The sequence below is a fragment of the Oncorhynchus gorbuscha genome, linkage group LG10 (assembly GCF_021184085.1).
Source record: "Oncorhynchus gorbuscha isolate QuinsamMale2020 ecotype Even-year linkage group LG10, OgorEven_v1.0, whole genome shotgun sequence".
Lineage (NCBI taxonomy): Eukaryota > Metazoa > Chordata > Actinopteri > Salmoniformes > Salmonidae > Oncorhynchus > Oncorhynchus gorbuscha.
This window is the reverse complement of record NC_060182.1, coordinates 7,790,379-7,815,076: the sequence shown is the minus strand read 5'-3', so window position 1 is coordinate 7,815,076 and position 24,698 is coordinate 7,790,379. Positions and strand designations below refer to the sequence as shown.

At 39.6% G+C, this 24,698-nt stretch overlaps 32 non-coding genes across 32 annotated transcripts; 8 read left to right on the top strand and 24 right to left on the bottom strand.

Annotated features, from left to right (window-relative positions):
- Positions 1 to 721: 721 nt before the first annotated feature.
- trnat-agu lies at positions 722 to 795 on the top strand. The gene has a single exon. It is a non-coding gene; the product is annotated as a tRNA-Thr (tRNA).
- A 1,001-nt stretch (positions 796 to 1,796) lies between these two features.
- Positions 1,797 to 1,870, top strand: trnat-agu. The gene has a single exon. It is a non-coding gene; the product is annotated as a tRNA-Thr (tRNA).
- A 990-nt stretch (positions 1,871 to 2,860) lies between these two features.
- trnat-agu lies at positions 2,861 to 2,934 on the top strand. Its single transcript has one exon. It is a non-coding gene; the product is annotated as a tRNA-Thr (tRNA).
- A 1,005-nt stretch (positions 2,935 to 3,939) lies between these two features.
- On the top strand, positions 3,940 to 4,013 carry trnat-agu. Its single transcript has one exon. It is a non-coding gene; the product is annotated as a tRNA-Thr (tRNA).
- Positions 4,014 to 5,018: 1,005 nt separating this feature from the next.
- trnat-agu lies at positions 5,019 to 5,092 on the top strand. The gene has a single exon. It is a non-coding gene; the product is annotated as a tRNA-Thr (tRNA).
- A 1,018-nt stretch (positions 5,093 to 6,110) lies between these two features.
- trnat-agu lies at positions 6,111 to 6,184 on the top strand. Its single transcript has one exon. It is a non-coding gene; the product is annotated as a tRNA-Thr (tRNA).
- A 1,002-nt stretch (positions 6,185 to 7,186) lies between these two features.
- trnat-agu lies at positions 7,187 to 7,260 on the top strand. Its single transcript has one exon. It is a non-coding gene; the product is annotated as a tRNA-Thr (tRNA).
- Positions 7,261 to 8,266: 1,006 nt separating this feature from the next.
- On the top strand, positions 8,267 to 8,340 carry trnat-agu. Its single transcript has one exon. It is a non-coding gene; the product is annotated as a tRNA-Thr (tRNA).
- Positions 8,341 to 10,446: 2,106 nt separating this feature from the next.
- trnat-agu lies at positions 10,447 to 10,520 on the bottom strand. The gene has a single exon. It is a non-coding gene; the product is annotated as a tRNA-Thr (tRNA).
- Positions 10,521 to 11,061: 541 nt separating this feature from the next.
- On the bottom strand, positions 11,062 to 11,133 carry trnah-gug. The gene has a single exon. It is a non-coding gene; the product is annotated as a tRNA-His (tRNA).
- A 285-nt stretch (positions 11,134 to 11,418) lies between these two features.
- Positions 11,419 to 11,492, bottom strand: trnat-agu. Its single transcript has one exon. It is a non-coding gene; the product is annotated as a tRNA-Thr (tRNA).
- Positions 11,493 to 12,217: 725 nt separating this feature from the next.
- On the bottom strand, positions 12,218 to 12,289 carry trnah-gug. The gene has a single exon. It is a non-coding gene; the product is annotated as a tRNA-His (tRNA).
- Positions 12,290 to 12,573: 284 nt separating this feature from the next.
- trnat-agu lies at positions 12,574 to 12,647 on the bottom strand. The gene has a single exon. It is a non-coding gene; the product is annotated as a tRNA-Thr (tRNA).
- Positions 12,648 to 13,289: 642 nt separating this feature from the next.
- trnah-gug lies at positions 13,290 to 13,361 on the bottom strand. The gene has a single exon. It is a non-coding gene; the product is annotated as a tRNA-His (tRNA).
- Positions 13,362 to 13,644: 283 nt separating this feature from the next.
- trnat-agu lies at positions 13,645 to 13,718 on the bottom strand. Its single transcript has one exon. It is a non-coding gene; the product is annotated as a tRNA-Thr (tRNA).
- Positions 13,719 to 14,445: 727 nt separating this feature from the next.
- Positions 14,446 to 14,517, bottom strand: trnah-gug. The gene has a single exon. It is a non-coding gene; the product is annotated as a tRNA-His (tRNA).
- A 284-nt stretch (positions 14,518 to 14,801) lies between these two features.
- Positions 14,802 to 14,875, bottom strand: trnat-agu. Its single transcript has one exon. It is a non-coding gene; the product is annotated as a tRNA-Thr (tRNA).
- A 729-nt stretch (positions 14,876 to 15,604) lies between these two features.
- On the bottom strand, positions 15,605 to 15,676 carry trnah-gug. Its single transcript has one exon. It is a non-coding gene; the product is annotated as a tRNA-His (tRNA).
- Positions 15,677 to 15,959: 283 nt separating this feature from the next.
- Positions 15,960 to 16,033, bottom strand: trnat-agu. The gene has a single exon. It is a non-coding gene; the product is annotated as a tRNA-Thr (tRNA).
- A 704-nt stretch (positions 16,034 to 16,737) lies between these two features.
- Positions 16,738 to 16,809, bottom strand: trnah-gug. The gene has a single exon. It is a non-coding gene; the product is annotated as a tRNA-His (tRNA).
- A 284-nt stretch (positions 16,810 to 17,093) lies between these two features.
- Positions 17,094 to 17,167, bottom strand: trnat-agu. Its single transcript has one exon. It is a non-coding gene; the product is annotated as a tRNA-Thr (tRNA).
- Positions 17,168 to 17,895: 728 nt separating this feature from the next.
- trnah-gug lies at positions 17,896 to 17,967 on the bottom strand. Its single transcript has one exon. It is a non-coding gene; the product is annotated as a tRNA-His (tRNA).
- A 284-nt stretch (positions 17,968 to 18,251) lies between these two features.
- On the bottom strand, positions 18,252 to 18,325 carry trnat-agu. The gene has a single exon. It is a non-coding gene; the product is annotated as a tRNA-Thr (tRNA).
- A 723-nt stretch (positions 18,326 to 19,048) lies between these two features.
- On the bottom strand, positions 19,049 to 19,120 carry trnah-gug. The gene has a single exon. It is a non-coding gene; the product is annotated as a tRNA-His (tRNA).
- A 284-nt stretch (positions 19,121 to 19,404) lies between these two features.
- On the bottom strand, positions 19,405 to 19,478 carry trnat-agu. Its single transcript has one exon. It is a non-coding gene; the product is annotated as a tRNA-Thr (tRNA).
- A 1,077-nt stretch (positions 19,479 to 20,555) lies between these two features.
- trnat-agu lies at positions 20,556 to 20,629 on the bottom strand. Its single transcript has one exon. It is a non-coding gene; the product is annotated as a tRNA-Thr (tRNA).
- A 725-nt stretch (positions 20,630 to 21,354) lies between these two features.
- Positions 21,355 to 21,426, bottom strand: trnah-gug. The gene has a single exon. It is a non-coding gene; the product is annotated as a tRNA-His (tRNA).
- A 284-nt stretch (positions 21,427 to 21,710) lies between these two features.
- On the bottom strand, positions 21,711 to 21,784 carry trnat-agu. Its single transcript has one exon. It is a non-coding gene; the product is annotated as a tRNA-Thr (tRNA).
- Positions 21,785 to 22,489: 705 nt separating this feature from the next.
- On the bottom strand, positions 22,490 to 22,561 carry trnah-gug. The gene has a single exon. It is a non-coding gene; the product is annotated as a tRNA-His (tRNA).
- A 282-nt stretch (positions 22,562 to 22,843) lies between these two features.
- On the bottom strand, positions 22,844 to 22,917 carry trnat-agu. Its single transcript has one exon. It is a non-coding gene; the product is annotated as a tRNA-Thr (tRNA).
- A 952-nt stretch (positions 22,918 to 23,869) lies between these two features.
- trnat-ugu lies at positions 23,870 to 23,943 on the bottom strand. The gene has a single exon. It is a non-coding gene; the product is annotated as a tRNA-Thr (tRNA).
- A 510-nt stretch (positions 23,944 to 24,453) lies between these two features.
- Positions 24,454 to 24,525, bottom strand: trnah-gug. The gene has a single exon. It is a non-coding gene; the product is annotated as a tRNA-His (tRNA).
- Between the last annotated feature and the right edge of the window lie 173 nt (positions 24,526 to 24,698).

Genomic DNA, 24,698 nt, shown 5'->3' with positions numbered 1-24,698 from the left:
TGGTAGCTCGATGTGATCCTATAGTGTTTAGTACTCTGCGTTGTGGCCGCAGGAACCCCATTCTGAATCCCATTCACGGCAAAGAATTTCCATTTCAAAAGGGTTGTATTTTGAATGAGTTGAAACTTACTGTGTGTGTTAAGAAACTCAATAACTCTTCCATTTGACAAAGTCCCCATCTCATGGTAGGTTAATTACTTACATTAACTGATTCATCTGCTTTTTCTTAGGTTTTTACCATTTTTAATCTCGAGATCCAACTGAGAAATGTAGTTTCCCCAAAACAACCAAAATGATGAAGAAATCGTGTATGATTCTGAATGTTTACTCATATCTCGCGATATTCCCACTTTGGGTCCCAAATCATAGTTTAAGAATCCATGTCAGAGTATCTTGAGTTTATTCAGTTTGAGACCCAAATGAAAAATGTACTGTCTTCGGATGACCGAAATTAAGAAGAAATAGCTTGTGATTCAAAATGTTTACTGATATCGCGCTGCCCACCTCTCACATACTCGGGCCCACTTTGGGTCCCAAAACATAGCTTAAGAAATCCTGTTGCTAGACAATTGAAAGAGTTCATATCGATTCCAATATTAGTAAATAACATCTGTTTTGTGACGTGATTTTGCAAGACAGAGATATGGGTTAAATGAATGAGACATGTTTGAAATAAATACGTGTAGCGGTGTTCTGACCTGCAACATACTTGGCATCTACAGGCGCTGTGGCTTAGTTGGTTAAAGCGCCTGTCTAGTAAACAGGAGATCCTGAGTTCGAATCTCAGCAGAGCCTTTTCAAACATGTCATTGAACATATTGGTGGAGAGTGTTCTGCTTTTCTCAACCAATGAGTCTTGAGAATTTGGAGTGATGAGAGGAGAAAAGATGTGAGGAGGATGCAATTGAGATATTCCAATTTCACGGAAAAAGGAACTTTTTCAAAGAATCACAACGTACCAACTGTCTCAAGTTCAGCTGGTTCTTCAGTTGATTCATTTCGAGCGCTAAATGAAGAGTTCAGCCAGCTTGTACAGGTCTCTGTCAGAGCATGAGTAGGCTTTACAAGCAATCTTTGGTAGCTCGCTGTGATCCTATAGTGTTTAGTACTCTGCGTTGTGGCCGCAGGAACCCCATTCTGAATCCCATTCACGGCAAAGAATTTCCATTTCAAAAGGGTTGTATTTTGAATGAGTTGAAACTTACTGTGTGTGTTAAGAAACTCAATAACTCTTCCATTTGACAAAGTCCCCATCTCATGGTAGGTTAATTACTTACATTAACTGATTCATCTGCTTTTTCTTAGGTTTTTACCATTTTTAATCTCGAGATCCAACTGAGAAATGTAGTTTCCCCAAAACAACCAAAATGATGAAGAAATCGTGTATGATTCTGAATGTTTACTCATATCTCGCGATATTCCCACTTTGGGTCCCAAACCATAGTTTAAGAATCCATGTCAGAGTATCTTGAGTTTATTCAGTTTGAGACCCAAATGAAAAATGTACTGTCTTCGGATGACCGAAATTAAGAAGAAATAGCTTGTGACTCAAAATGTTTACTGATATCGCGCTGCCCACCTCTCACATACTCGGGCCCACTTTGGGTCCCAAAACATAGCTTAAGAAATCCTGTTGCTAGACAATTGAAGGAGTTCATATCGATTCCAATATTTGTAAATAACATCTGTTTTGTGACGTGATTTTGCAAGACAGAGATATGGGTTAAATGAATGAGACATGTTTGAAATAAATACGTGTAGCGGTGTTCTGACCTGCAACATACTTGGCATCTACAGGTGCTGTGGCTTAGTTGGTTAAAGCGCCTGTCTAGTAAACCGGAGATCCTGAGTTCAAATCTCAGCAGAGCCTTTTCAAACATTTCATTGAACATATTGGTGGAGAGTGTTCTGCTTTTCTCAACCAATGAGTCTTGAGAATTTGGAGTGATGAGAGGAGAAAAGATGTGAGGAGGATGAAATTGAGATATTCCAATTTCACGGAAAAGGGAACTTTTTCAAAGAATTACAACGTACCAACTGTCTCAAGTTCAGCTGGTTCTTCAGTTGATTCATTTCAAGCGCTAAATGAAGAGTTCAGCCAGCTTGTACAGGTCTCTGTTAGAGCATGAGTAGGCTTTACAAGCAATCTTTGGTAGCTCGCTGTGATCCTATAGTGTTTAGTACTCTGCGTTGTGGCCGCAGGAACCCCATTCTGAATCCGTTCACGGCAAAGAATTTCCATTTCAAAAGGGTTGTATTTTTGAATGAGTTGAAACTTACTGTGTGAGTTTAACTCTTCCATTTGACAAAGTCCCCATCTCATGGTAGGTTAATTACTTACATTAACTGATTCATCTGCTTTTTCTTAGGTTTTTACCATTTTTAATCTCGAGATCCAACTGAGAAATGTAGTTTCCCCAAAACAACCAAAATGATGAAGAAATCGTGTATGATTCTGAATGTTTACTCATATCTCGCGATATTCCCACTTTGGGTCCCAAACCATAGTTTAAGAATCCATGTCAGAGTATCTTGAGTTTATTCAGTTTGAGACCCAAATGAAAAATGTACTGTCTTCGGATGACCGAAATTAAGAAGAAATAGCTTGTGACTCAAAATGTTTACTGATATCGCGCTGCCCACCTCTCACATACTCGGGCCCACTTTGGGTCCCAAAACATAGCTTAAGAAATCCTGTTGCTAGACAATTGAAGGAGTTCATATCGATTCCAATATTAGTAAATAACATCTGTTTTGTGACGTGATTTTGCAAGACAGAGATATGGGTTAAATGAATGAGACATGTTTGAAATAAATACGTGTAGCGGTGTTCTGACCTGCAACATACTTGGCATCTACAGGTGCTGTGGCTTAGTTGGTTAAAGCGCCTGTCTAGTAAACCGGAGATCCTGAGTTCAAATCTCAGCAGAGCCTTTTCAAACATGTCATTGAACATATTGGTGGAAAGGTCAGAGTGGAGAGTGTTCTGCTTTTCTCAACCAATGAGTCTTGAGAATTTGGAGTGATGAGAGGAGAAAAGATGTGAGGAGGATGAAATTGAGATATTCCAATTTCACGGAAAAAGGGAACTTTTTCAAAGAATTACAACGTACCAACTGTCTCAAGTTCAGCTGGTTCTTCAGTTGATTCATTTCAGCGCTAAATGAAGAGTTCAGCCAGCTTGTACAGGTCTCTGTCAGAGCATGAGTAGGCTTTACAAGCAATCTTTGGTAGCTCGCTGTGATCCTATAGTGTTTAGTACTCTGCGTTGTGGCCGCAGGAACCCCATTCTCAATCCGTGTCACGGCAAAGAATTTCCATTTCAAAAGGGTTGTAATTTTGAATGAGTTGAAACTTACTGTGTGAGTTTAACTCTTCCATTTGACAAAGTCCCCATCTCATGGTAGGTTAATTACTTACATTAACTGATTCATCTGCTTTTTCTTAGGTTTTTACCATTTTTAATCTCGAGATCCAACTGAGAAATGTAGTTTCCCCAAAACAACCAAAATGATGAAGAAATCGTGTATGATTCTGAATGTTTACTCATATCTCGCGATATTCCCACTTTGGGTCCCAAACCATAGTTTAAGAATCCATGTCAGAGTATCTTGAGTTTATTCAGTTTGAGACCCAAATGAAAAATGTACTGTCTTCGGATGACCGAAATTAAGAAGAAATAGCTTGTGACTCAAAATGTTTACTGATATCGCGCTGCCCACCTCTCACATACTCGGGCCCACTTTGGGTCCCAAAACATAGCTTAAGAAATCCTGTTGCTAGACAATTGAAGGAGTTCATATCGATTCCAATATTAGTAAATAACATCTGTTTTGTGACGTGATTTTGCAAGACAGAGATATGGGTTAAATGAATGAGACATGTTTGAAATAAATACGTGTAGCGGTGTTCTTACCTGCAACATACTTGGCATCTACAGGCGCTGTGGCTTAGTTGGTTAAAGCGCCTGTCTAGTAAACAGGAGATCCTGAGTTTGAATCTCAGCAGAGCCTTTTCAAACATGTCATTGAACATATTGGTGGAAAGGTCAGAGTGGAGAGTGTTCTGCTTTTCTCAACCAATGAGTCTTGAGAATTTGGAGTGATGAGAGGAGAAAAGATGTGAGGAGGATGAAATTGAGATATTCCAATTTCACGGAAAAAGGGAACTTTTTCAAAGAATTACAACGTACCAACTGTCTCAAGTTCAGCTGGTTCTTCAGTTGATTCATTTCGAGCGCTAAATGAAGAGTTCAGCCAGCTTGTACAGGTCTCTGTCAGAGCATGAGTAGGCTTTACAAGCAATCTTTGGTAGCTCGCTGTGATCCTATAGTGTTTAGTACTCTGCGTTGTGGCCGCAGGAACCCCATTCTGAATCCCGTTCACGGCAAAGAATTTCCATTTCAAAAGGGTTGTATTTTGAATGAGTTGAAACTTACTGTGTGAGTTTAACTCTTCCATTTGACAAAGTCCCCATCTCATGGTAGGTTAATTACTTACATTAACTGATTCATCTGCTTTTTCTTAGGTTTTTACCATTTTTAATCTCGAGATCCAACTGAGAAATGTAGTTTCCCCAAAACAACCAAAATGATGAAGAAATCGTGTATGATTCTGAATGTTTACTCATATCTCGCGATATTCCCACTTTGGGTCCCAAACCATAGTTTAAGAATCCATGTCAGAGTATCTTGAGTTTATTCAGTTTGAGACCCAAATGAAAAATGTACTGTCTTCGGATGACCGAAATTAAGAAGAAATAGCTTGTGACTCAAAATGTTTACTGATATCGCGCTGCCCACCTCTCACATACTCGGGCCCACTTTGGGTCCCAAAACAGAGCTTAAGAAATCCTGTTGCTAGACAATTGAAAGAGTTCATATCAATTCCAATATTAGTAAATAACATCTGTTTTGTGACGTGATTTTGCAAGACAGAGATATGGGTTAAATGAATGAGACATGTTTGAAATAAATACGTGTAGCGGTGTTCTGACCTGCAACATACTTGGCATCTACAGGCGCTGTGGCTTAGTTGGTTAAAGCGCCTGTCTAGTAAACAGGAGATCCTGAGTTCGAATCTCAGCAGAGCCTTTTCAAACATGTCATTGAACATATTGGTGGAAAGGTAAGAGTGGAGAGTCTTCTACTTTTCTCAACCAATGAGTCTTGAGAATTTGGAGTGATGAGAGGAGAAAAGATGTGAGGAGGATGAAATTGAGATATTCCAATTTCACGGAAAAAGGGAACTTTTTCAAAGAATTACAACGTACCAACTGTCTCAAGTTCAGCTGGTTCTTCAGTTGATTCATTTCAAGCGTTAAATGAAGAGTTCAGCCAGCTTGTACAGGTCTCTGTCAGAGCATGAGTAGGCTTTACAAGCAATCTTTGGTAGCTCGCTGTGATCCTATAGTGTTTAGTACTCTGCGTTGTGGCCGCAGGAACCCCGGTCTCAATCCGTGTCACGGCAAAGAATTTCCATTTCAAAAGGGTTGTAATTTTGAATGAGTTGAAACTTACTGTGTGAGTTAAGAAACTCAATAACTCTTCCATTTGACAAAGTCCCCATCTCATGGTAGGTTAATTACTTACATTAACTGATTAATCTTCTTTTTCTTAGGTTTTTACCATTTTTAATCTCGAGATCCAACTGAGAAATGTAGTTTCCCCAAAACAACCAAAATGATGAAGAAATCGTGTATGATTCTGAATGTTTACTCATATCTCCGCGATATTCCCACTTTGGGTCCCAAACCATAGTTTAATAATCCATGTCAGAGTATCTTGAGTTTATTCAGTTCGAGACTCAAATGAAAAATGTACTGTCTTCAGATGACCGAAATTAAGAAGAAATAGCCTGTGACTCAAAATGTTTACTAATATCGCGCTGCCCACCTCCCACATACTCGGGTCCACTTTGGGTCCCAAAACAGAGCTTAAGAAACCCGGTTGCTAGACAATTGAAGGAGTCCATATTGATTCCAATATTAGTAAATAACATCTGTTTTGTGACTTGATTTTTCAAGACAGAGATATGGGTTAAATGAATGAGACATGTTTGAAATAAATACGTGTAGCGGTGTTCTTACCTGCAACATACTTGGCATATACAGGCGCTGTGGCTTAGTTGGTTAAAGCGCCTGTCTAGTAAACAGGAGATCCTGAGTTCGAATCTCAGCAGAGCCTTTTCAAACATGTCATTGAACATATTGGTGGAGAGTGTTCTGCTTTTCTCAACCAATGAGTCTTGAGAATTTGGAGTGATGAGAGGAGAAAAGATGTGAGGAGGATGCAATTGAGATATTCCAATTTCACGGAAAAAGTGAACTTTTTCAAAGAATCACAACGTACCAACTGTCTCAAGTTCAGCTGTTTCTTCAGTTGATTCATTTCGAGCGCTAAATGAAGAGTTCAGCCAGCTTGTACAGGTCTCTGTCAGAGCATGAGTAGGCTTTACAAGCAATCTTTGGTAGCTCGCTGTGATCCTATAGTGTTTAGTACTCTGCGTTGTGGCCGCAGGAACCCCATTCTGAATCCCATTCACGGCAAAGAATTTCCATTTCAAAAGGGTTGTATTTTGAATGAGTTGAAACTTACTGTGTGTGTTAAGAAACTCAATAACTCTTCCATTTGACAAAGTCCCCATCTCATGGTAGGTTAATTACTTACATTAACTGATTCATCTGCTTTTTCTAAGGTTTTTACCATTTTTAATCTCGAGATCCAACTGAGAAATGTAGTTTCCCCAAAACAACCAAAATGATGAAGAAATCGTGTATGATTCTGAATGTTTACTCATATCTCGCGATATTCCCACTTTGGGTCCCAAACCATAGTTTAAGAATCCATGTCAGAGTATCTTGAGTTTATTCAGTTTGAGACCCAAATGAAAAATGTACTGTCTTCGGATGACCGAAATTAAGAAGAAATAGCTTGTGACTCAAAATGTTTACTGATATCGCGCTGCCCACCTCTCACATACTCGGGCCCACTTTGGGTCCCAAAACATAGCTTAAGAAATCCTGTTGCTAGACAATTGAAAGAGTTCATATCGATTCCAATATTAGTAAATAACATCTGTTTTGTGACGTGATTTTGCAAGACAGAGATATGGGTTAAATGAATGAGACATGTTTGAAATAAATACGTGTAGCGGTGTTCTGACCTGCAACATACTTGGCATTTACAGGCGCTGTGGCTTAGTTGGTTAAAGCGCCTGTCTAGTAAACAGGAGATCCTGAGTTCAAATCTCAGCAGAGCCTTTTCAAACATGTCATCAACATATTGGTGGAGAAGGTCAGTTCTGGTTTTCTCAACCAATGAGTCTTGAGAATTTGGAGTGATAGAGGAGAAAAGATGTGAGGAGGATGCAATTGAGATATTCCAATTTCACGGAAAAGGGAACTTTTTCAAAGAAAACAACGTACCAACTGTCTCAAGTTCAGCTGGTTCTTCAGTTGATTCATTTCAAGACGCAAAATGAAGAGTTCAGCCAGCTTGTACAGGTCTCTGTCAGAGCATGAGTAGGCTTTACAAGCAATCTTTGGTAGCCAGCTGTGATCCTATAGTGGTTAGTACTTACCTGCGTTGTGGCTGCAGGAACCCCGGTCTGAATCCGTGTCACGGCAAAAATTTCCATTTCAAAAGGGTTGTAATTTTGAATGAGTTGAAACTTACTGTGTGTTTAAGAAACTCAATAACTCTTCCATTTGACAAAGTCCCCATCTCATGGTAGGTTAATTACTTAATTAACTGATTAATCTGCTTTTTTACTTAGGTTTTTACCATTTTTAATCTCAGAGATCCAACTGAGAAATGTAGTTTCCCCAAAACAACCAAAATGATGAAGAAATCGTGTATGATTCTGAATGTTTACTCATATCTCGCGATATTCCCACTTTGGGTCCCAAACCATAGTTTAAGAATCCATGTCAGAGTATCTTGAGTTTATTCAGTTCGAGACTCAAATGAAAAATGTACTGTCTTCAGATAACTGAAATTAAGAAGAAATAGCTTGTGACTCAAAATGTTTACTGATATCGCGCTGCCCACCTCTCACATACTCGGGCCCACTTTGGGTCCCAAAACAGAGCTTAAGAAACCCTGTTGCTAGACAATTGAAGGAGTCCATATCGATTCCAATATTAGTAAATAACATCTGTTTTGTGACTTGATTTTGCAAGACAAAGATATGGGTTAAATGAATGAGACATGTTTGAAATAAATACGTGTAGCGGTGTTCTTACCTGCAACATACTTGGCATTTTAGGCGCTGTGGCTTAGTTGGTTAAAGCGCCTGTCTAGTAAACAGGAGATCCTGAGTTCAAATCTCAGCAGAGCCTTTTCAAACATGTCATTGAACATATTGGTGGAGAGTGTTCTGCTTTTCTCAACTCAATGAGTCTTGAGAATTTGGAGTTTGAGAGGAGAAAAGATGTGAGGAGGATGCAATTGAGATATTCCAATTTCTCGGAAAAGGGAACTTTTTCAAATGAATTAAACGTACCAACTGTCTCAAGTTCAGCTGGTTCTTCAGTTGATTCATTTCGAGACCAAAATGAAGAGTTCAGCCAGCTTGTACAGATCTCTGTCAGAGCATGAGTAGGCTTTACAAGCAATCGTTGGTAACTCGCTGTGATCCTATAGTGTTTAGTACTCTGCGTTGTGGCCGCAGGAACCCCGGTCTGAATCCGTGTCACGGCAAAGAATTTCCATTTCAAAAGGGTTGTAATTTTGAATGAGTTGAAACTTACTGTGTGAGCTAAGAAACTCAATAACTCTTCCATTTGACAAAGTCCCCATCTCATGGTAGGTTAATTACTTACATTAACTGATTCATCTGCTTTTTCTTAGGTTTTTACCATTTTTAATCTCGAGATCCAACTGAGAAATGTAGTTTCCCGGAAACCACCAAAATGATGAAGAAATCGTGTATGATTCTGAATGTTTACTCATATCTCGCGATATTCCCACTTTGGGTCCCAAACCATAGTTTAAGAATCCATGTCAAAATATCTTGAGTTTATTCAGTTCGAGACCCAAATGAAAAATGTACTGTCTTCAGATGACCGAAATTAAGAAGAAATAGCTTGTGACTCAAAATGTTTACTGATATCGCGCTGCCCACCTCTCAAATACTCGGGCCCACTTTGGGTCCCAAAACATAGCTTAAGAAACCCTGTTGCTAGACAATTGAAGGAGTTCATATCGATTCCAATATTAGTAAATAACATCTGTTTTGTGACGTGATTTTGCAAGACAGAGATATGGGTTAAATTAATGAGACATGTTTGAAATAAATACGTGTAGCGGTGTTCTTACCTGCAACATACTTGGCATATACAGGCGCTGTGGCTTAGTTGGTTAAGTCCCCCTGTCTAGTAAACAGGAGATCCGGAGGTAGAATCTCAGCAGAGCCTTTTCAAACATGTCATTGAACACATTGGTGGAAAGGTCAGAGTGTAGAGTGTTCTGCTTTTCTCAACCAATGAATCTTGAGAATTTGGAGTGATGTGAGGAGGATGCAAATGAGATATTCCAATGTCACGGAAAAAGGGAACTTTTTCAAATAATTACAACGTACCAACTGTCTCAAGTTCAGCTGGTTCTTCAGTTTATTCTTCAGTATATGCCAAGTATGTTGCAGGTAAGAACACCTATAGTGTTTAGTACTCTGCGTAGTGTTGCCAAATCCTCACTAAGGAAAGTAGCTATTGGTGGTCCTAAAAGTAGCTAGAGAGAGGAATAACGTCGCGGGAGAGACAAAAAGTGAGTAAAAAACACCCTAAGTAAGTTTAGAACTAAAATTGAACTTTCTTCTGTCGATTCTTGTCTTTTTTCTGAATACTCACTAAATATAGCGACAAAGTCGCTAAGTTGGCAACACTGGTGAGAGGTGGGTAGCGAGATATCAGTAATCAATTGTAATCACATACTATTTCTGTCACGAGATATGAGTAAACATTCAGAATCATACACTATTTCTTCATAATGTTGGTCGTTCGAGGACACTGCATTTCTCATTTGGCTCTCGAGCTTAAAAATGGTAAAAACGTCTGAAACAGCATAGTAAGTCTTAACTCGTTAAAAAAAAACTTCTAAAATTAAATTGCAGCGCCGTGACCCGGATTCGAACCAGGGTTGCTGCGACCACAACGCAGAGTACTAACCACTATACGATCACGGGCTTCAAGAGCTGACTTTGTAAAGCTTAGGCTGTGAAAGTGATGCTGGCTAAACTTTTTCATTTTGGTCTCGATAATGAATAAACTGAAGAAACAGTGGAGCTTTACACAGTCTAGTTTTTTCTCATTCGAAAGTGCCCTTTTCCGTGACATTGGAATATCTCAATTGCATCCTCCTCACGTCATCTCTAATTCTCTAAACCCATTGGTGAGAAAACCTGAGTGCCCTCCCCTCTGACCTTCTCCACCAATGTGAACAATAAAAGGTACTGCTGAGATTTGAACTCAGGATCTCCTGTTTACTAGACAGGCACTTTAACCAACTAAGCCACAGCACCCATAAAAGTAAAATATGTTGCAGATGTGAACACCCACACCTATTTGAATCAAACCAGTCTCATTAATTTAACCCACATCTCTGTTTAGCAAAATCGCATCCAAGTGGATGTAATTGTGATTGACGCTGTAGGAGAGAGGAATAACGGCCAAGTGGATGTAATTGTGATTGACGCTGGGAGAGACAAAAGACAAAAAGTGAGTAAAAAAACCCTAAGTATGTTTAGAACTAAAATTGAACTTTCTTCTGTCGATTCTTGTCTTTTTTCTGAATACTCACTAAATATAGCGACAAAGTCGCTAAGTTGGCAACACTGGTGAGAGGTGGGTAGCGAGATATCAGTAATCAATTGTAATCACATACTATTTCTGTCACGAGATATGAGTAAACATTCAGAATCATACACTATTTCTTCATAATGTTGGTCGTTCGAGGACACTGCATTTCTCATTTGGCTCTCGAGCTTAAAAATGGTAAAAACGTCTGAAACAGCATAGTAAGTCTTAACTCGTTAAAAAAAAACTTCTAAAATTAAATTGCAGTGCCGTGACCCGGATTCGAACCGGGGTTGCTGCGACCACAACGCAGAGTACTAACCACTATACGATCACGGCTGGCTTCAAGAGCTGACTTTGTAAAGCCTACATAGGCTGTGAAAGTGATGTGCACAAGCTGGCTAAACTCTTTTCATTTTGGTCTCGATAATGAATAAACTGAAGAAACAGTGGAGCTTTACACAGTCGGTAGGTTTTTTCCACATTCGAAAAGTGCCCTTTTTCCGTGACATTGGAATATCTCAATTGCATCCTCCTCACGTCATCTCTAATTCTCTAAACCCATTGGTGAGAAAACCTGAGTGCCCTCCCCTCTGACCTTCTCCACCAATGTGAACAATAAAAAGGTACTGCTGAGATTTGAACTCAGGATCTCCTGTTTACTAGACAGGCACTTTAACCAACTAAGCCACAGCACCCATAAAAGTAAAATATGTTGCAGATGTGAACACCCACACCTATTTGAATCAAACCAGTCTCATTAATTTAACCCACATCTCTGTTTAGCAAAATCGCATCACAAAAGAGATGTATTTTACTAATATTGGAAACAATACAGACAACTTCAATTGTCTAGCAACAGGGTTTCTTAAGCTACGTTTCGGGACGCAAAGTGGGCCTGAGCATGTGAGAGGTAGTGTTGCCAAATCCTCACTAAGGAAAGTAGCTATTGGTGGTCCTAAAAGTAGCTAGAAGTCGCTAAATGACATCATCACATAATTTTCATAATTGGCCAAGTGGATGTAATTGTGATTGACGCTGTAGGAGAGAGGAATAACGTCGCGGGAGAGACAAAAAGTGAGTAAAAAACACCCTAAGTATGTTTAGAACTAAAATTGAACTTTCTTCTGTCGATTCTTGTCTTTTTTCTGAATACTCACTAAATATAGCGACAAAGTCGCTAAGTTGGCAACACTGGTGAGAGGTGGGTAGCGAGATATCAGTAATCAATTGTAATCACATACTATTTCTGTCACGAGATATGAGTAAACATTCAGAATCATACACTATTTCTTCATAATGTTGGTCGTTCGAGGACACTGCATTTCTCATTTGGCTCTCGAGCTTAAAAATGGTAAAAACGTCTGAAACAGCATAGTAAGTCTTAACTCGTTAAAAAAAAACTTCTAAAATTAAATTGCAGTGCCGTGACCCGGATTCGAACCGGGGTTGCTGCGACCACAACGCAGAGTACTAACCACTATACGATCACGGCTGGCTTCAAGAGCTGACTTTGTAAAGCCTACATAGGCTGTGAAAGTGATGTGCACAAGCTGGCTAAACTCTTTTCATTTTGGTCTCGATAATGAATAAACTGAAGAAACAGTGGAGCTTTACACAGTCGGTAGGTTTTTTCTCATTCGAAAAGTGCCCTTTTTCCGTGACATTGGAATATCTCAATTGCATCCTCCTCACGTCATCTCTAATTCTCTAAACCCATTGGTGAGAAAACCTGAGTGCCCTCCCCTCTGACCTTCTCCACCAATGTGAACAATAAAAAGGTACTGCTGAGATTTGAACTCAGGATCTCCTGTTTACTAGACAGGCACTTTAACCAACTAAGCCACAGCACCCATAAAAGTAAAATATGTTGCAGATGTGAACACCCACACCTATTTGAATCAAACCAGTCTCATTAATTTAACCCACATCTCTGTTTAGCAAAATCGCATCCAAAAGAGATGGAAAGAATGTAATTGTGAACAGGGTTTCTTAAGCTACGCTGGGCCTGAGGAGAGAAATCCTCACTAAGGAAAGTAGCTATTGGTGGTCCTAAAAGTAGCTAGAAGTCGGACATCATCACATAATTTTCATAATTGATGTAATTGTGATTGACAGGAAAGGAATAACGTCGCGGGAGAGACAAAAAGTGAGTAAAAAACACCCTAAGTATGTTTAGAACTAAAATTGAACTTTCTTCTGTCGATTCTTGTCTTTTTTCTGAATACTCACTAAATATAGCGACAAAGTCGCTAAGTTGGCAACACTGGTGAGAGGTGGGTAGCGAGATATCAGTAATCAATTGTAATCACATACTATTTCTGTCACGAGATATGAGTAAACATTCAGAATCATACACTATTTCTTCATAATGTTGGTCGTTCGAGGACACTGCATTTCTCATTTGGCTCTCGAGCTTAAAAATGGTAAAAACGTCTGAAACAGCATAGTAAGTCTTAACTCGTTAAAAAAAAACTTCTAAAATTAAATTGCAGTGCCGTGACCCGGATTCGAACCGGGGTTGCTGCGACCACAACGCAGAGTACTAACCACTATACGATCACGGCTGGCTTCAAGAGCTGACTTTGTAAAGCCTACATAGGCTGTGAAAGTGATGTGCACAAGCTGGCTAAACTCTTTTCATTTTGGTCTCGATAATGAATAAACTGAAGAAACAGTGGAGCTTTACACAGTCGGTAGGTTTTTCTCATTCGAAAAGTGCCCTTTTTCCGTGACATTGGAATATCTCAATTGCATCCTCCTCACGTCATCTCTAATTCTCTAAACCCATTGGTGAGAAAACCTGAGTGCCCTCCCCTCTGACCTTCTCCACCAATGTGAACAATAAAAAGGTACTGCTGAGATTTGAACTCAGGATCTCCTGTTTACTAGACAGGCACTTTAACCAACTAAGCCACAGCACCCATAAAAGTAAAATATGTTGCAGATGTGAACACCCACACCTATTTGAATCAAACCAGTCTCATTAATTTAACCCACATCTCTGTTTAGCAAAATCGCATCACAAAAGAGATGTATTTTACTAATATTGGAAACAATACAGACAACTTCAATTGTCTAGCAACAGGGTTTCTTAAGCTACGTTTCGGGACGCAAAGTGGGCCTGAGCATGTGAGAGGTAGTGTTGCCAAATCCTCACTAAGGAAAGTAGCTATTGGTGGTCCTAAAAGTAGCTAGAAGTCGCTAAATGACATCATCACATAATTTTCATAATTGGCCAAGTGGATGTAATTGTGATTGACGCTGTAGGAGAGAGGAATAACGTCGCGGGAGAGACAAAAAGTGAGTAAAAAACACCCTAAGTATGTTTAGAACTAAAATTGAACTTTCTTCTGTCGATTCTTGTCTTTTTTCTGAATACTCACTAAATATAGCGACAAAGTCGCTAAGTTGGCAACACTGGTGAGAGGTGGGTAGCGAGATATCAGTAATCAATTGTAATCACATACTATTTCTGTCACGAGATATGAGTAAACATTCAGAATCATACACTATTTCTTCATAATGTTGGTCGTTCGAGGACACTGCATTTCTCATTTGGCTCTCGAGCTTAAAAATGGTAAAAACGTCTGAAACAGCATAGTAAGTCTTAACTCGTTAAAAAAAAAAACTTCTAAAATTAAATTGCAGTGCCGTGACCCGGATTCGAACCGGGGTTGCTGCGACCACAACGCAGAGTACTAACCACTATACGATCACGGCTGGCTTCAAGAGCTGACTTTGTAAAGCCTACATAGGCTGTGAAAGTGATGTGCACAAGCTGGCTAAACTCTTTTCATTTTGGTCTCGATAATGAATAAACTGAAGAAACAGTGGAGCTTTACACAGTCGGTAGGTTTTTTCTCATTCGAAAAGTGCCCTTTTTCCGTGACATTGGAATATCTCAATTGCATCCTCCTCACGTCATCTCTAATTCTCTAAACCCATTGGTGAGAAAACCTGAGTGCCCTCCCCTCTGACCTTCTCCACCAATGTGAACAATAAAAAGGTACTGCTGAGATTTGAACTCAGGATCTCCTGTTTACTAGACAGGCACTTTAACCAACTAAGCCACAGCACCCATAAAAGTCAAATATGTTGCAGATGTGAACACCCACACCTATTTGAATCAAACCAGTCTCATTAATTTAACCCACATCTCTGTTTAGCAAAATCGCATCACAAAAGAGATGTATTTTACTAATATTGGAAACAAAACAGACAACTTCAATTGTCTAGCAACAGGGTTTCTTAAGCTACGTTTCGGGACGCAAAGTGGGCCTGAGCATGTGAGAGGTAGTGTTGCCAAATCCTCACTAAGGAAAGTAGCTATTGGTGGTCCTAAAAGTAGCTAGAAGTGGCTAAATGACATCATCACATAATTTTCATAATTGGCCAAGTGGATGTAATTGTGATTGACGCTGTAGGAGAGAGGAATAACGTCGCGGGAGAGACAAAAAGTGAGTAAAAAACACCCTAAGTATGTTTAGAACTAAAATTGAACTTTCTTCTGTCGATTCTTGTCTTTTTTCTGAATACTCACTAAATATAGCGACAAAGTCGTAAGTAAGTTGGCAACACTGGTGAGAGGTGGGTAGCGAGATATCAGTAATCAATTGTAATCACATACTATTTCTGTCACGAGATATGAGTAAACATTCAGAATCATACACTATTTCTTCATAATGTTGGTCGTTCGAGGACACTGCATTTCTCATTTGGCTCTCGAGCTTAAAAATGGTAAAAACGTCTGAAACAGCATAGTAAGTCTTAACTCGTTAAAAAAAAAACTTCTAAAATTAAATTGCAGTGCCGTGACCCGGATTCGAACCGGGGTTGCTGCGACCACAACGCAGAGTACTAACCACTATACGATCACGGCTGGCTTCAAGAGCTGACTTTGTAAAGCCTACATAGGCTGTGAAAGTGATGTGCACAAGCTGGCTAAACTCTTTTCATTTTGGTCTCGATAATGAATAAACTGAAGAAACAGTGGAGCTTTACACAGTCGGTAGGTTTTTCTCATTCGAAAAGTGCCCTTTTTCCGTGACATTGGAATATCTCAATTGCATCCTCCTCACGTCATCTCTAATTCTCTAAACCCATTGGTGAGAAAACCTGAGTGCCCTCCCCTCTGACCTTCTCCACCAATGTGAACAATAAAAAGGTACTGCTGAGATTTGAACTCAGGATCTCCTGTTTACTAGACAGGCACTTTAACCAACTAAGCCACAGCACCCATAAAAGTAAAATATGTTGCAGATGTGAACACCCACACCTATTTGAATCAAACCAGTCTCATTAATTTAACCCACATCTCTGTTTAGCAAAATCACATCACAAAAGAGATGTATTTTACTAATATTGGAAACAATACAGACAACTTCAATTGTCTAGCAACAGGGTTTCTTAAGCTACGTTTCGGGACGCAAAGTGGGCCTGAGCATGTGAGAGGTAGTGTTGCCAAATCCTCACTAAGGAAAGTAGCTATTGGTGGTCCTAAAAGTAGCTAGAAGTGGCTAAATGACGTCATCACATAATTTTCATTGTGATTGACGCTGTAGGAGAGAGGAATAACGTCGTGGGAGAGACAAAAAGTGAGTAAAAAACACCCTAAGTATGTTTAGAACTAAAATTGAACTTTCTTCTGTCGATTCTTGTCTTTTTTCTGAATACTCACTAAATATAGCGACAAAGTCGCTAAGTTGGCAACACTGGTGAGAGGTGGGTAGCGAGATATCAGTAATCAATTGTAATCACATACTATTTCTGTCACGAGATATGAGTAAACATTCAGAATCATACACTATTTCTTCATAATGTTGGTCGTTCGAGGACACTGCATTTCTCATTTGGCTCTCGAGCTTAAAAATGGTAAAAACGTCTGAAACAGCATAGTAAGTCTTAACTCGTTAAAAAAAAACTTCTAAAATTAAATTGCAGTGCCGTGACCCGGATTCGAACCGGGGTTGCTGCGACCACAACGCAGAGTACTAACCACTATACGATCACGGCTGGCTTCAAGAGCTGACTTTGTAAAGCCTACATAGGCTGTGAAAGTGATGTGCACAAGCTGGCTAAACTCTTTTCATTTTGGTCTCGATAATGAATAAACTGAAGAAACAGTGGAGCTTTACACAGTCGGTAGGTTTTTTCTCATTCGAAAAGTGCCCTTTTTCCGTGACATTGGAATATCTCAATTGCATCCTCCTCACGTCATCTCTAATTCTCTAAACCCATTGGTGAGAAAACCTGAGTGCCCTCCCCTCTGACCTTCTCCACCAATGTGAACAATAAAAAGGTACTGCTGAGATTTGAACTCAGGATCTCCTGTTTACTAGACAGGCACTTTAACCAACTAAGCCACAGCACCCATAAAAGTAAAATATGTTGCAGATGTGAACACCCACACCTATTTGAATCAAACCAGTCTCATTAATTTAACCCACATCTCTGTTTAGCAAAATCGCATCACAAAAGAGATGTATTTGACTAATATTGGAAAGAATACAGACAACTTCAATTGTCTAGCAACAGGGTTTCTTAAGCTACGTTTCGGGACGCAAAGTGGGCCTGAGCATGTGAGAGGTAGTGTTGCCAAATCCTCACTAAGGAAAGTAGCTATTGGTGGTCCTAAAAGTAGCTAGAAGTCGCTAAATGACATCATCACATAATTTTCATAATTGGCCAAGTGGATGTAATTGTGATTGACGCTGTAGGAGAGAGGAATAACGTCGCGGGAGAGACAAAAAGTGAGTAAAAAACACCCTAAGTATGTTTAGAACTAAAATTGAACTTTCTTCTGTCGATTCTTGTCTTTTTTCTGAATACTCACTAAATATAGCGACAAAGTCGCTAAGTTGGCAACACTGGTGAGAGGTGGGTAGCGAGATATCAGTAATCAATTGTAATCACATACTATTTCTGTCACGAGATATGAGTAAACATTCAGAATCATACACTATTTCTTCATAATGTTGGTCGTTCGAGGACACTGCATTTCTCATTTGGCTCTCGAGCTTAAAAATGGTAAAAACGTCTGAAACAGCATAGTAAGTCTTAACTCGTTAAAAAAAAAAAACTTCTAAAATTAAATTGCAGTGCCGTGACCCGGATTCGAACCGGGGTTGCTGCGACCACAACGCAGAGTACTAACCACTATACGATCACGGCTGGCTTCAAGAGGTGACTTTGTAAAGCCTACATAGGCTGTGAAAGTGATGTGCACAAGCTGGCTAAACTCTTTTCATTTTGGTCTCGATAATGAATAAACTGAAGAAACAGTGGAGCTTTACACAGTCGGTAGGTTTTTTCTCATTCGAAAAGTGCCCTTTTTCCGTGACATTGGAATATCTCAATTGCATCCTCCTCACGTCATCTCTAATTCTCTAAACCCATTGGTGAGAAAACCTGAGTGCCCTCCCCTCTGACCTTCTCCACCAATGTGAACAATAAAAAGGTACTGCTGAGATTTGAACTCAGGATCTCCTGTTTACTAGACAGGCACTTTAACCAACTAAGCCACAGCACCCATAAAAGTAAAATATGTTGCAGATGTGAACACCCACACCTATTTGAATCAAACCAGTCTCATTAATTTAACCCACATCTCTGTTTAGCAAAATCGCATCACAAAAGAGATGTATTTTACTAATATTGGAAACAAAACAGACAACTTCAATTGTCTAGCAACAGGGTTTCTTAAGCTACGTTTCGGGACGCAAAGTGGGCCTGAGCATGTGAGAGGTAGTGTTGCCAAATCCTCACTAAGGAAAGTAGCTATTGGTGGTCCTAAAAGTAGCTAGAAGTGGCTAAATGACATCATCACATAATTTTCATAATTGGCCAAGTGGATGTAATTGTGATTGACGCTGTAGGAGAGAGGAATAACGTCGAGAGACAAAAAGTGAGTAAAAAACACCCTAAGTATGTTTAGAACTAAAATTGAACTTTCTTCTGTCGATTCTTGTCTTTTTTCTGAATACTCACTAAATATAGCGACAAAGTCGCTAAGTTGGCAACACTGGTGAGAGGTGGGTAGCGAGAGATATCAGTAATCAATTGTAATCACATACTATTTCTGTCACGAGATATGAGTAAACATTCAGAATCATACACTATTTCTTCATAATGTTGGTCGTTCGAGGACACTGCATTTCTCATTTGGCTCTCGAGCTTAAAAATGGTAAAAACGTCTGAAACAGCATAGTAAGTCTTAACTCGTTAAAAAAAAACTTCTAAAATTAAATTGCAGTGCCGTGACCCGGATTCGAACCGGGGTTGCTGCGACCACAACGCAGAGTACTAACCACTATACGATCACGGCTGGCTTCAAGAGCTGACTTTGTAAAGCCTACATAGGCTGTGAAAGTGATGTGCACAAGCTGGCTAAACTCTTTTCATTTTGGTCTCGATAATGAATAAACTGAAGAAACAGTGGAGCTTTACACAGTCAGTAGGTTTTTCCACATTCGAAAAGTGCCCTTTTTCCGTGACATTGGAATATCTCAATTGCATCCTCCTCACGTCATCTCTAATTCTCTAAACCCATTGGTGAGAAAACCTGAGTGCCCTCCCCTCTGACCTTCTCCACCAATGTGAACAATAAAAAGGTACTGCTGAGATTTGAACTCAGGATCTCCTGTTTACTAGACAGGCACTTTAACCAACTAAGCCACAGCACCCATAAAAGTAAAATATGTTGCAGATGTGAACACCCACACCTATTTGAATCAAACCAGTCTCATTAATTTAACCCACATCTCTGTTTAGCAAAATCGCATCACAAAAGAGATGTATTTGACTAATATTGGAAAGAATACAGACAACTTCAATTGTCTAGCAACAGGGTTTCTTAAGCTACGTTTCGGGACGCAAAGTGGGCCTGAGCATGTGAGAGGTAGTGTTGCCAAATCCTCACTAAGGAAAGTAGCTATTGGTGGTCCTAAAAGTAGCTAGAAGTCGCTAAATGACATCATCACATAATTTTCATAATTGGCCAAGTGGATGTAATTGTGATTGACGCTGTAGGAGAGAGGAATAACGTCGGAGAGACAAAAAGTGAGTAAAAAACACCCTAAGTATGTTTAGAACTAAAATTGAACTTTCTTCTGTCGATTCTTGTCTTTTTTCTGAATACTCACTAAATATAGCGACAAAGTCGCTAAGTTGGCAACACTGGTGAGAGGTGGGTAGCGAGATATCAGTAATCAATTGTAATCACATACTATTTCTGTCACGAGATATGAGTAAACATTCAGAATCATACACTATTTCTTCATAATGTTGGTCGTTCGAGGACACTGCATTTCTCATTTGGCTCTCGAGCTTAAAAATGGTAAAAACGTCTGAAACAGCATAGTAAGTCTTAACTCATTAAAAAAAAAACTTCTGAAATTAAATTGCAGTGCCATGACCCGGATTTGAAACGGGGTTGCTGCGACCACAACGCAGAGTACTAACCACTATACGATCACGGCTGGCTTCAAGAACAGACTTTGTAAAGCCTACATAGGCTGTGAAAGTGATGTGCACAAGCTGGCTAAACTTTTCATTTTGGTCTCGATAATGAATAAACTGAAGAAACAGTGGAGCTTTACACAGTCAGTAGGTTTTTCCACATTCGAAAAGTGCCCTTTTTCCGTGACATTGGAATATCTCAATTGCATCCTCCTCACGTCATCTCTAATTCTCTAAACCCATTGGTGAGAAAACCTGAGTGCCCTCCCCTCTGACCTTCTCCACCAATGTGAACAATAAAAAGGTACTGCTGAGATTTGAACTCAGGATCTCCTGTTTACTAGACAGGCACTTTAACCAACTAAGCCACAGCACCCATAAAAGTAAAATATGTTGCAGATGTGAACACCCACACCTATTTGAATCAAACCAGTCTCATTAATTTAACCCACATCTCTGTTTAGCAAAATCGCATCACAAAAGAGATGTATTTAACTAATATTGGAAACAATACAGACAACTTCAATTGTCTAGCAACAGGGTTTCTTAAGCTACGTTTCGGGACGCAAAGTGGGCCTGAGCATGAGGTAGTAGTGTTGCCAAATCCTCACTAAGGAAAGTAGCTATTGGTGGTCCTAAAAGTAGCTAGAAGTCGCTAAATGACATCATCACATAATTTTCATAATTGGCCAAGTGGATGTAATTGTGATTGACGCTGTAGGAGAGAGGAATAACGTCGCGGGAGAGACAAAAAGTGAGTAAAAACACCCTAAGTATGTTTAGAACTAAAATTGAACTTTCTTCTGTCGATTCTTGTCTTTTTTCTGAATACTCACTAAATATAGCGACAAAGTCGCTAAGTTGGCAACACTGGTGAGAGGTGGGTAGCGAGATATCAGTAATCAATTGTAATCACATACTATTTCTGTCACGAGATATGAGTAAACATTCAGAATCATACACTATTTCTTCATAATGTTGGTCGTTCGAGGACACTGCATTTCTCATTTGGCTCTCGAGCTTAAAAATGGTAAAAACGTCTGAAACAGCATAGTAAGTCTTAACTCGTTAAAAAAAAAAAATTCTAAAATTAAATTGCAGTGCCGTGACCCGGATTCGAACCGGGGTTGCTGCGACCACAACGCAGAGTACTAACCACTATACGATCACGGCTGGCTTCAAGAGCTGACTTTGTAAAGCCTACATAGGCTGTGAAAGTGATGTGCACAAGCTGGCTAAACTCTTTTCATTTTGGTCTCGATAATGAATAAACTGAAGAAACAGTGGAGCTTTACACAGTCAGTAGGTTTTTCCACATTCGAAAAGTGCCCTTTTTCCGTGACATTGGAATATCTCAATTGCATCCTCCTCACGTCATCTCTAATTCTCTAAACCCATTGGTGAGAAAACCTGAGTGCCCTCCCCTCTGACCTTCTCCACCAATGTGAACAATAAAAAGGTACTGCTGAGATTTGAACTCAGGATCTCCTGTTTACTAGACAGGCACTTTAACCAACTAAGCCACAGCACCCATAAAAGTAAAATATGTTGCAGATGTGAACACCCACACCTATTTGAATCAAACCAGTCTCATTAATTTAACCCACATCTCTGTTTAGCAAAATCGCATCACAAAAGAGATGTATTTGACTAATATTGGAAAGAATACAGACAACTTCAATTGTCTAGCAACAGGGTTTCTTAAGCTACGTTTCGGGACGCAAAGTGGGCCTGAGCATGTTTGTTGCCAAATCCTCACTAAGGAAAGTAGCTAAAAAGTAGCTAGAAGTCAAATGACATCATCACATAATTTTCATAATTGGCCAAGTGGATGTAATTGTGATTGACGCTGTAGGAGAGAGGAATAACGTCGCGGGAGAGACAAAAAGTGAGTAAAAAACACCCTAAGTATGTTTAGAACTAAAATTGAACTTTCTTCTGTCGATTCTTGTCTTTTTTCTGAATACTCACTAAATATAGCGACAAAGTCGCTAAGTTGGCAACACTGGTGAGAGGTGGGTAGCGAGATATCAGTAATCAATTGTAATCACATACTATTTCTGTCACGAGATATGAGTAAACATTCAGAATCATACACTATTTCTTCATAATGTTGGTCGTTCGAGGACACTGCATTTCTCATTTGGCTCTCGAGCTTAAAAATGGTAAAAACGTCTGAAACAGCATAGTAAGTCTTAACTCGTTAAAAAAAAAAACTTCTAAAATTAAATTGCAGTGCCGTGACCCGGATTCGAACCGGGGTTGCTGCGACCACAACGCAGAGTACTAACCACTATACGATCACGGCTGGCTTCAAGAGCTGACTTTGTAAAGCCTACATAGGCTGTGAAAGTGATGTGCACAAGCTGGCTAAACTCTTTTCATTTTGGTCTCGATAATGAATAAACTGAAGAAACAGTGGAGCTTTACACAGTCAGTAGGTTTTTCTACATTCGAAAAGTGCCCTTTTTCCGTGACATTGGAATATCTCAATTGCATCCTCCTCACGTCATCTCTAATTCTCTAAACCCATTGGTGAGAAAACCTGAGTGCCCTCCCCTCTGACCTTCCACCAATGTGAACAATAAAAAGGTACTGCTGAGATTTGAACTCAGGATCTCCTGTTTACTAGACAGGCACTTTAACCAACTAAGCCACAGCACCCATAAAAGTAAAATATGTTGCAGATGTGAACACCCACACCTATTTGAATCAAACCAGTCTCATTAATTTAACCCACATCTCTGTTTAGCAAAATCGCATCCAAGTGGATGTAATTGTGATTGACGCTGTAGGAGAGAGGAATAACGTCGTGGGAGAGACAAAAAGTGAGTAAAAAACACCCTAAGTATGTTTAGAACTAAAATTGAACTTTCTTCTGTCGATTCTTGTCTTTTTTCTGAATACTCACTAAATATAGCGACAAAGTCGCTAAGTTGGCAACACTGGTGAGAGGTGGGTAGCGAGATATCAGTAATCAATTGTAATCACATACTATTTCTGTCACGAGATATGAGTAAACATTCAGAATCATACACTATTTCTTCATAATGTTGGTCGTTCGAGGACACTGCATTTCTCATTTGGCTCTCGAGCTTAAAAATGGTAAAAACGTCTGAAACAGCATAGTAAGTCTTAACTCGTTAAAAAAAAACTTCTAAAATTAAATTGCAGTGCCGTGACCCGGATTCGAACCGGGGTTGCTGCGACCACAACGCAGAGTACTAACCACAGACGCTATCAAAGGACTCTACAGTCAAAAACTGTGTGCATACGGCTGGTCTTCGAACCCACTACCCTGAGCTGACTCTTGAGCTAAAAGCCCACTATACATGGCTTCAAGGCTGACTTTGTAAAGCCTACATAGGCTGTGAAAGTGATGTGCACAAGCTGGCTAAACTCTTTTCATTTTGGTCTCGATAATGAATAAACTGAAGAAACAGTGGAGCTTTACACAGTCAGTAGGTTTTTCCACATTCGAAAAGTGCCCTTTTTCCGTGACATTGGAATATCTCAATTGCATCCTCCTCACGTCATCTCTAATTCTCTAAACCCATTGGTGAGAAAACCTGAGTGCCCTCCCCTCTGACCTTCTCCACCAATGTGAACAATAAAAAGGTACTGCTGAGATTTGAACTCAGGATCTCCTGTTTACAAGACAGGCACTTTAACCAACTAAGCCACAGCACCCATAAAAGTCACATATGTTGCAGATGTGAACACCCACACCTATTTGAATCAAACCAGTCTCATTAATTTAACCCACATCTCTGTTTAGCAAAATCGCATCCAAGTGGATGTAATTGTGATTGACGCTGTAGGAGAGAGGAATAACGTCGCGGGAGAGACAAAAAGTGAGTAAAAAACACCCTAAGTATGTTTAGAACTAAAATTGAACTTTCTTCTGTCGATTCTTGTCTTTTTTCTGAATACTCACTAAATATAGCGACAAAGTCGCTAAGTTGGCAACACTGGTGAGAGGTGGGTAGCGAGATATCAGTAATCAATTGTAATCACATACTATTTCTGTCACGAGATATGAGTAAACATTCAGAATCATACACTATTTCTTCATAATGTTGGTCGTTCGAGGACACTGCATTTCTCATTTGGCTCTCGAGCTTAAAAATGGTAAAAACGTCTGAAACAGCATAGTAAGTCTTAACTCGTTAAAAAAAAACTTCTAAAATTAAATTGCAGTGCCGTGACCCGGATTCGAACCGGGGTTGCTGCGACCACAACGCAGAGTACTAACCACTATACGATCACGGCTGGCTTCAAGAGCTGACTTTGTAAAGCCTACATAGGCTGTGAAAGTGATGTGCACAAGCTGGCTAAACTCTTTTCATTTTGGTCTCGATAATGAATAAACTGAAGAAACAGTGGAGCTTTACACAGTCGGTAGGTTTTTTCTCATTCGAAAAGTGCCCTTTTTCCGTGACATT